This window comes from Phyllostomus discolor, chromosome 2 (genome assembly GCF_004126475.2).
Source record: "Phyllostomus discolor isolate MPI-MPIP mPhyDis1 chromosome 2, mPhyDis1.pri.v3, whole genome shotgun sequence".
NCBI lineage: Eukaryota > Metazoa > Chordata > Mammalia > Chiroptera > Phyllostomidae > Phyllostomus > Phyllostomus discolor.
The window spans coordinates 116,227,840-116,237,799 of NC_040904.2; the positions used below are offsets into that span (position 1 = coordinate 116,227,840).

At 38.2% G+C, this 9,960-nt stretch overlaps 1 pseudogene; it reads right to left on the reverse strand.

Moving 5' to 3' along the window:
• Positions 1-442: 442 nt before the first annotated feature.
• LOC114512614 lies at positions 443-3,139 on the reverse strand (annotated as a pseudogene).
• Positions 3,140-9,960: the final 6,821 nt, after the last annotated feature.

Here is a 9,960-nt window from a genome sequence, read left to right on the forward strand (position 1 = left end):
GAATAAATGCCATTTCACTGTGATGTATTAATTTTTTAATATACTGTTGTATTCAATATGCTAATATTTTGTTTAGGATTTTTCATCTCTATTAATCATGACACCAATCTGTAGTTTTCTTTTTTAGTGTTAACTTTGCCAGATCCTGGTGTCAGAGTTATGTTAGCCTCACAAAATGTGTTGGAAAGTATTGCCTCTTCAATGTTTGGAAGGGCTTGAGGAGTGCATTATATCTTCTTTGAAATGTTTATAGTAGAATTCACTAGTGAAGCCATCTGATCTTGGACTTTTATATTTGTGGAGGTTTTCTTCTGTTGTGGTTGTTCAGCTTTTATTTCATAATCATAAACGTAACTCTGCAAGCCAGCTAAACATGGAAGGGTAAAGAAATCATGAAACTCAATGAACTGTGTTGAGAGCATGAAGACTACAGAACATTCCAAGAAGATGGGGTTGAGAGGATGCTCTCCTGAGCTACAGAAGGAATGGTCTTGTGGTTAAGATAAAACACAAGTCAAATTTATTAGAGTTGTCCACAGTCTCTAATGGTGATCTCTGGTTGTGCCATTCCTGGGCCTGAGGTGCTCCACAGCTGTCAAAACATCCATGCTGTCTGTCACCTGACCAAAGACTACATGCTTGCCATCCGGCCATTCACTCTTGGCAATGCAGATGAAAAACTGGGGACTTCCAGCCAAGATGGAGGCATAGGTACATACTGAGCCTCCTCACACAAACAAAAGAAGAAAAACAAAAAATTAAAAAAAAAAACAAACAACCAGAACTGACAGCAAATGGAATTGTATAGAAGTCCAACAACCAAGGAATTAAAGAAGAAACATTCATCCAGACTAGTAAGAGGGGCAGAGAAGGGCAGCCAGGCAGAGGGGACTCGAGACAAGGCAGTGGCTGGTGGACTGGGCAGTCCCACACTGGAGTACAGATAAACTGGGAGGAACAGTGGAGGAGTGAGACAGACTGTGCAACACAGAGTTCCAGTTTAGGGAAATAAAACATTAAAGCCTCTGAAAGAAAACACCTGTAGAGGTTAAAGTAGCAGTGGGAAAAACTCCCAGCCTCACAGGAGAATTCATTGGAGAGACTCACATGGTCCTTAAACATACACAAACCAACCCACACGGGAATCAGCTCCAGAAGGGCCCCATTTGCTTGTGGATAACAGGGAAGAGACTGAAAACCGGCAGAGAGAGGAGCAAGCCCCATTGTTGCCTCTCAGAACTCTCCTTCCCACATACAGCATCACAACCCAGTGACATGGGTTGTGCCCCACCCCCGATACCTAAGGCTCTTCCCCTTACCACATAACAGGCATGCTGAGAAAAAAAAAATACAAATGAAAGGACAGATCAAAACTCCAGAAAAAAAATACAATTAAGAGACAAAGAGATAGCCAACTTATCAGATGCATAGTTCAAACAACTGGTAATCAGGATGCTCACAGAATGGATTGAATATGGTCCCGGATTAAAGGAAAAAATAAAGGCTATGCTAAGTGAAACAAAGGAAAATGTACAGAGAACAAACAGTGATGGGAAGGAAACCAGGACTCAAATCAATGATTTGGAGTAGAAGGAACAAAGAAACATTCAATCAGAACAGAGGAAAGAAACAAGAACTCAAAAAAATGAGGAGAGGCTTAGGAACCTCCAGGGCATCCTTAAGTGTTCCAACATCCAAATTATAGGGGTGCTAGAAGGAGAAGAGGAAGAGCAAGAAATTAAAAACTTATTTGAACAAATGAAGGAGAAATTCCCCAATCTGGCAAAGGAAATAGACATCCTGGAAATCCAGGAAGCTCAGAGAGTCCCAAAGAAGTTGGATCCAAGGAGGATCACACCAAGGCACATCATAATTACATTATCCAAGATTAAAGAGATGAAGAGAATCTTAAAAGCAGAAAAAGAAAAGGACGCAGTTACCTACAAAGAAGTGGCCATGAAACTATCAGCTGATTTTTCAAAAGAGACCTTACAGGCAAGAAGGGGCTGGAAAGAACTATTCCAATTCATGAAAGGCAAGGACCTACATCCAAGATTACTCTATCTAGTAAAGCTATCTTTTAGAATAGAAGGGGAGATGAAGTGCTTCCCAGATAAAGTCAAGTTAAAGGAGTTCATCATCACCAAGCCCTTATTATATGAAATGTTAAAGGGACTTATCTAAGAAAAAGAAGATAAAAAATATGAACAGTGGCCATGGCTTCTGTAGCTCAGTGGATTGAGCATGGGCTGCAAACCAAAGGGTTGCCAGTTCAATTCACAGTCAGGGCACATGCCTGGGTTGCGGGACAGGTCCTCAGTGGGGGCCATGTGAGAGGCAACCACACATTGATGTTTCTGTCTCTCTTTCTCCCTCTCTTACCCTCTGTCTAAAAATAAATAAATAAAATCTTTAAAAAATATGAACACTGAAATGACAACAAAGTCACAGTTATTAACAACAGAACCGAAACAAAAACAAACTAAGCAAACAACTAGAACAGGAACTGAATCACAGAAATGGAGATCACATGGAGGGTTATCAGCGGGGGAGTGGGTGGAGAGAGAGGGGAAAAGATTCAGGGAATAAGTAGCATAAATGGTATGTAGAAGATAGACAGGGGGAAGTTAAGAATAGTATAGGAAATATACAAACCAAAGAACTTATATGTATGACCCATGGACATGAACTAAAAGGGAGGAATGTAGGTGGGAGGGGTGTGCAGGGTGGAGAGGAAGAAAGGGGTGAAAATGGGACAACTCTAATAGCATAATCAATAAAATATATTTTAAAAAGAAAAAAGAAAAACTGGAAACAGTTTGTGTTGGGTCCAGCATTTGCCATGGACAAGATGCCATGACATGTGTGCTTCAGGATGAGATTCTCATCATCAAATTTCTTCCTGTAGAAATGTGCTGCCTGTGCTGTTGTGGCATGTGAAGTCACCACGCTGGCACATAAATCCCAGAATAATTCTGTGAAAGCAGGAATCTTTATAACCAAATCCTTTGTCCCCAGTGCTCAGAGCATGAAAGTTTTCTGCTTTATTTGGAACTTTGTCTGCAAACAAGTTGAAGGAGATGTGGCCCAAAGGCTTGCTGTCAGCAGTAATGTCAAAGAACAAGGTGGAGTTGACCATGGATGGGCACAGGAAGGTCCAAGATGGCAGTGACATCTGCGAGGCATTATTTGGGGAGGTTTTCAATGGTTGTTTCAATTGCCTCATTGTTGATTGGTCTATTTAGATTTTCTAATTGTTCATCATTCAGTTTAGGAAGTTTGTATATTCCTAGGAACTTATCCATTTCTGTAAGCTATTTAATTTGGTGGCACATAGTCTTTTGTAGTATTATAGTATGATCCTTTACACATCTGTGATGTCTGTAGTAAATTCTCCTTAATTTCTGATTTTATTTTTGATATCTTTAATTTCTTTTAATCCTCACCCAAGGACATGATTATCAATTTTTATTTTATTTTTTAAAAGATTTATTTATTTATTTTTAGAGAAGGGAAGGGAGAGAGAAAGAGAGGGAGAGAAAATTCAGTGTGTGGTTGTCTCTCATGAGTGCCCTACAGGAGACTTGGCCCCCAACCCAGGCCTGTGCCCTAGAGTGGGAATCGAGCCTACAAACTTTTGGTTTCCAGGGCAGCACTCAATTCACTAAGCTACTCCAGCAACAACTGATTATTAATTTTTAGAGAGAGGGGAAGGAAGAGAAATAAGAGAAATAAGAGAAAGAGGGAGAGAAATACTGTGTGAGAGAAAAATATTTATCAGTTGCCTCTCATGCATGCCCCGAACATGGACCAAACCTGTAACCTAGGCATGTGTCCTCAACAGGAATCGAACCTGTGACTTTTCAATTTATAGGACAATGCTCCAACCAACCAGGGCTGAGTTTTTTTATGAGTATGTTCTCTTTTTTCCTTAGTGAGTCTAGCCAGGGGTTTGTAAATTTTATTAATATTTACAAAGAGCCAGCTCTATTTTATTCAATTCTGCTTTAATTTTTAGTATTTCTTTTCTCCTGCTGACTTTGAGTTGCTTTTGTTCTTCTTCCTCTAGATCGATAAGATGTAATGTTATGTTGTTTACTTGGGATTTCTCTTGTTTCTTCAGATAGACATGTTTTAATATAAACTTCCCTCTTGTTACTGCATTCCAGAAGTTTAATTTGTTGTGTTATTCTCATTTGTTTCTATATATCTTTTTATCGCACCTTTTATTTCTTAATTGATCCAGGCAATTTTTAGTAGCATGTTTTTAAATCTCTACATATTTGTGGGTTTCTTCACTTCCTTTTTGCTGTTAATTTGTAATTTCAAAGCATTGTGGTCAGAAAATATGTTTGGTTTGATATCAATCTTCTTAAACTTCTTGAGGTTAGTATATGACCCAACATGTGGTCTGTCCTTGAGAATGTTCTTTGGGTACTGGATAATAATGTATAATCTAATATTCTGGGATGAAAGTCTCTGTAATGGTCAATTGTGTTCATTTGCTTCAATGTGTCACTTAAGGCCAATATTATTTTGAGGTGTTTTTTTAAATTGTTCTTCAAGTACAGTTTTCTGCCTTTTACTCCCATCCCACCCCACCCACCAGGCCTCCTGACCGCCCTCCCATTTCCAACCCCTCATTGTTATTGTCAACATGTCCTTTATACTTGTTCCTGCAAAACCTTCCACTTTTCCCCTGAAATTCCCTTCCCTCTCCCCTCTGGTCACTGTCAGTCTGTTCTCAATTTCAGTTACATTTTGATTGTTTGTTCATTTTGTTGATAAGGATCCTGTTAAAGGTGAGATCATATGGTATTTGTCCATCACTGCCTGGCTTATTTCACTTGCCATAATGCTTTCCAGTTCCATCCATTCTGTCTCAAAGGGTAGGAGCTCCTTCTTTCTTTCTGCTGCATAGAATTCCACTGTGTAAATGTACTATAGTTTTCTGATCCATTCATTTACTGATGGGCATCTAGGTGGCTTCCAGTACTTGGCTATTCTAAATTGTGCTGCTATGAACATTGGGGTGCATATGATCTTTTGAATTGGTGTTTCAGGGTTCTTAGGATATAATCCTGGCATTGGAATTGCTGGGTCAAAAGGCAGATCCATTCTTAGTCTTCTGCGAAAATTCCATACTGTTTCCCATAATTCCATACTGCATTCCCACCAACAAGGAACTAGGGTTCTCTTTTCTCCACAACCTCTCCAACACTTGTTGTTTGTTACTTTCTTTATCATGGCCATTCTGACTGGTGTGAAGTGGTACTCACTGCGGTTTTAATTTGCGTCTCTCTGATAGCTAGTGATATTGAGCATCTTTTCATGGGTCTCTGGATCCTCTCTATGTCCTCCTTGGAGAAGTGTCTGTTCAAGTCCTTTGCCCATTTTTTAATTGGGTTGCTTGTCTTATTAGAGTGGAGTTGTGTGAATTCTTTATATATTTTGGAGATTAAACCCTTGTCTGAGGTATCATTGGCAAATATGTTTTCCCATATGGTTGGTTCACTTTTTATTTTAATACTGTTTTCTTTAGCCATGCAGAAGCTTTTTATTTTGATGAGATCCCATTTGTTTATTCTTTCCTTCATGTCCCTAGCTCTGGGGGACATATCAGTAAAAATATTGCTGTGTGAAATATCCGACATTTTCCTGCTTATGTTCTCCTCTAGGACTTTAATGGTGTAACGACTTGTATTTAAATCTTTTATCCACCTTGAATTTATTTTTGTATATGTTGTGACTTAGTGCTCGAGTTTCATTTTTTTGCATGTAGCTGTCCAGCTCTCCCTGCACTATTTGTTGAAGAGGCTATTTTTACTCCATTTTATGTTGCAGCTCCCTTTGTCAAATATTAATTGACCATAGAGACTTGGGTTTATTTCTGGGCTCTCTATTCTGTTCCATTGGCCTGTGTGTTTTTATGCCTGTACCAGGTTGTTTTGATTACAGTGGCCTTGTAATACAGTTTGGTATCAAGTATTGTGATCCCTCCTACTTTGCTCTTCTAAAAATTGCAGCAGCTATTTAGGATTGTTTATGGCTCCACATAAATTTCTGAAGTGTTTGTTCTGTGTCTGTGAAATATACCATTAGTACTTTAATAGGTACTCCATTGAATCTGTAAATTGCTTTTGATAGTATGGACACTTTCATGATGTTAATTCTTCTGATCCATGAACACGGTATATGTTTCCATTTGTTTGTGTCTTCCTTGATTTCTTTCTTCAGTGTTGTGTAGTTTTCTGAGTGCAGGTCTTTTACTACCTTGCTTAGGCTTATTCCTAGGTTTCCTAGGTGTTTTATTTTTCTTCTTGCTATATCAAATAGGTTTTTTTCTTAATTTCTGCTTCTGATGTTTCATTGTTGATATACAAAAATGCCTTTGATTTCTGAGTATTGACTTTGTATCCCTCTGTTTTGACAAATTCACTTATTAGTTAGAGCAGTTTTTTGGCAGAGTCTACAGGATTCTCTATGTCCACTATCATGTCATCTGCAAACAATAAAAGTTTTCTTTCCTTCTTTCTGATTTGGAGGCCTTTTATTTCCTTTTCTTCTCTGATCATTGTGGCTAAAACTTCCAATACTATATTGAATAGAAGTGGTGAAAGTGGACAACCTTGTCTTACCTGTTTCTGATCTTAGTGGAAAAGATTTTAGTTTTTGCCCATTGAGTATAATGTCAGCTGTAGGTCTTTCATATATGGTCTTTATTATGTTGAGGAATGCTCCCTGTATTCCCACTTTGCTGAGTGTTTTTATCATAAATGTGTGCTGTATCTTATCAAATGTTTTTCCCACCTCTATGATATGATCATGAGGCTTTACTTTTGTTATGTGATGTATTACATTTATTGATTTGTAAATATTGTGCCATTATTGCATCCCTGGGATGAATCCCAATTGGTCATGATGTATGACCTTTTTAATATATTGTTCGATGCGGTTCGCCAATATTTTGTTGAGGATTTTAGTGTCTATGTCCATCAGTGATACCGGCCTGAAGTTTTCTTTTGTTGTCTCTTATCTGGTTTTGAGATTAGGATGATGTCAGCTTCATAAAAAGTGTTTGGGAGTCTTCCATCATTTTGCATTTTTTGGAATAGTCTATGAAGGACAGGGGTTAGCTATTCCTTAAATGCTTTATAGAATTTCCTATGAAACCATCTGGTCCAGGGCTTTTCTGTGTTGGGAGTTTTTGATTACTGCTTCAATTTTGTCTGCTGTTATTGGCCTGTTCAGGCTTTCTGCTTCTTCTTCATTGAGTTTTGGAAGATTATATTTTTCTAGAAATGTGTCATTTCACCTCGGTTTTCAAATTTCTTGGTATATACTTCTTCATTGTAATTCTCTTACAATCCTTTGTATTTCTGTGGTGTCAGTTGTAATCTCTCCTCTTTCATTCCTGATTGTGTTTATTTCAGTCCTCTCCTTCTTTTTCTTGATGAATCTTGCTTCAAGGCTTATCGATTTTGTTTATCCTTTCAAAGAACCAGCTCCTGGATTCATGATCCTTAGAATTTTAATTTTAGTCTCTATATCATTTAGTTCTGCTCTGATCTTGGTTATTTCCTTCTTTCTATTTGCTCTGGGCTGTCTTTCTTGTTGTTCCTCCAGTTCTTGTAGGTGTAGGGTTAGGTTGTTTGTTTGAAATGTTTCTATCTTTTTAGGTAGGCCTGTATTGTTATTAAGTTCCCTCTCAGGACTGCCTTCATTGTGTCCCATAAGTTTTGGATTGTTGTGAATTCATTTTCATTTGTTTCCAGAAACTTTTTGATTTCTTCCCTAACTTCATTCTTGACCCATTATTGTTTAATAGCATGGTATCATTCTCCACAATTTTGAGTGTTTTGGGTTTTTCTTTCCTTGGGGTTAGTTTTTAGTTTAAGTCCCTTATGGTCAGAGAAAATGCTTGATATGATTTCAATTTTTGTTGAATTTGTTGAGGCTTGTTTTGTGTCCTATCATGTGGTCTATCTTTGAAAATATTCCATGTGAATTTGAGAAGAATGTGTATTTAGCTTCTTTGGGATGAAAGGCTCTATATAGATCAGTTAAGTCCATTTGATCTAGGGCATTGGTCAATGCCACAATATCTTTGTTGATATTTTTTTTGGAAGATCTCTCCGTTTTGACAGTGCGGTGTAAATCCCCTACTATAATTGTTGCTGTCAATATCTTTCTTGAAGTCCTCTAAGATTTTCTTTATGTATTTGGGTGCTCCTATATTGGGTGCATATATATTTACAATGTTTATGTCTTCTTGGTGGATTGTTCCCTGAATATTATGAAGTGACCTTCTGGGTCTCTCTTTATGGCCTTTTTTTTGAAGTCTATTTCTCTGATATGAGTATTGCTACCCTGGATTTTTTTCCCTGTACTTTTCCTTGTAAAATTTATTTCCAGCCCTTCACTTTCTGCCTGTGTAGGTCTTTTGTCCTGAGGAGGGTCTCTTGTAGGAATGTGTGTGGGTCATGCTTTCTTATCTATTCAGCTATTCTATGTCTTTGATTGGAGCATTAATCCATTTATATTTAAGGTTATTATTGATAGGTATTTATTCATTGCCATTTTCATACCTGTGTTCCTCTCTCTCTCTCTCCCTCTCTCTCTCTCTCTCTCTCTCTCTCTCTCTTTCCTTCCTTTCCTTAAAACCAGTCCCTTTAGATCTCTTGCAGAGCTGGTTTGGTGGAGGTGTATTTTTTAGACTTCCTTTGTCTGGGAAGCTCCTAATTTGGCCTTGTATCTTGATTGGAGAGCCTTGCTGGGTAAAATAGCCCTTGGTTGCAGACCTCTAGTTCCCATTACTTGGAATATTTCTTGCCATTCTCTTCTGGCTTGGAGCACTTCCATTGAGAAATCAGCTGCTAGTCTTATCAGGGCTCCCTTGTATGTTACCTCTGTTTCTCTCTTGCTGCCTTGAGATTCTCTCTTGTCTTGGAATTTTGCCATTTTAATTATGATGTGTCTTGAAGTGGGCCTCTTTGGGTTCCTCTTAATTTGGACTCTCTGTGTTTCCTGGATTGTATGACTTTTTTCTCATCAAATTAGGAAAGTTTTCCATCATTACTTTTTCAAACAGGGTTTCTATACCTTGCTCTTCTTCTTTTCCTTCTGGTATCCCTATTATATGGATATTTTTACATTTCATATTGTCCTGTATTTCCCTTAATCCCTCTTCATTCTTTCTGAGTCTCTTTTCCTTTTCTTGCTCTTTCTGGGTGGTTTTTTTTTTCTACCTTGTCCTCCAGCTCCCTGATCAAATCTTCTGCTTCATCGAGCCTGCTTTTGATTCCTTCTACTGTGTTCTTCTGTTCAGAAATTTTATTCTTCATTTCCTCTTGGCCCTTGTTGATAGTTTCTATTTCCTTTTTCATGTTGATATAGTTTGCAGTTAGATCATTGTAGTTTCCCTGTAGTTGTTGGTAATTGTGAGCTCATTGAGCTTCTTGATAATCATTGCTTTGAACTCCATATCTGATAGTTGAGTTTCCTCTATTTCATTTAGCATTCTTTCTGAGGCTTCCTCCTTTCCTTTCATTTGGGGATTGTTTCTTTGTCTTCCTGTTGTTTGTGAGACTGTTCTTGTTAGCCTCTGCTTCTTAAATTGATCTGTTCTGACTCCCTGGGTTTATAGTGTGAACTTCTATGGTATAATACCTGGGAGATTCGGTGGGGCCATCTCCCTGATCTCCCGAGCTCACTGGTCTTCGGCTGTTGTTTATGTTCACTCTGTGTTTGTCTTTGGGTTTTGATTGTTGTTGGGTCTTTCTTTGGTGGGTCTTTCCCCCAGCTGGTTAACTGAAGGTCACTCTGTCCACCACCACTTGTATTTTGTTGTGCATGTGTGGACAGGTTGTGTTGAAGCTGGTTTTTTCGTGTGTACAAAGTTTTGAGGATTCTCTCTTGCTCTGACTCTTGTTTATTCTCAGTAATTTCTCCACTATTTAG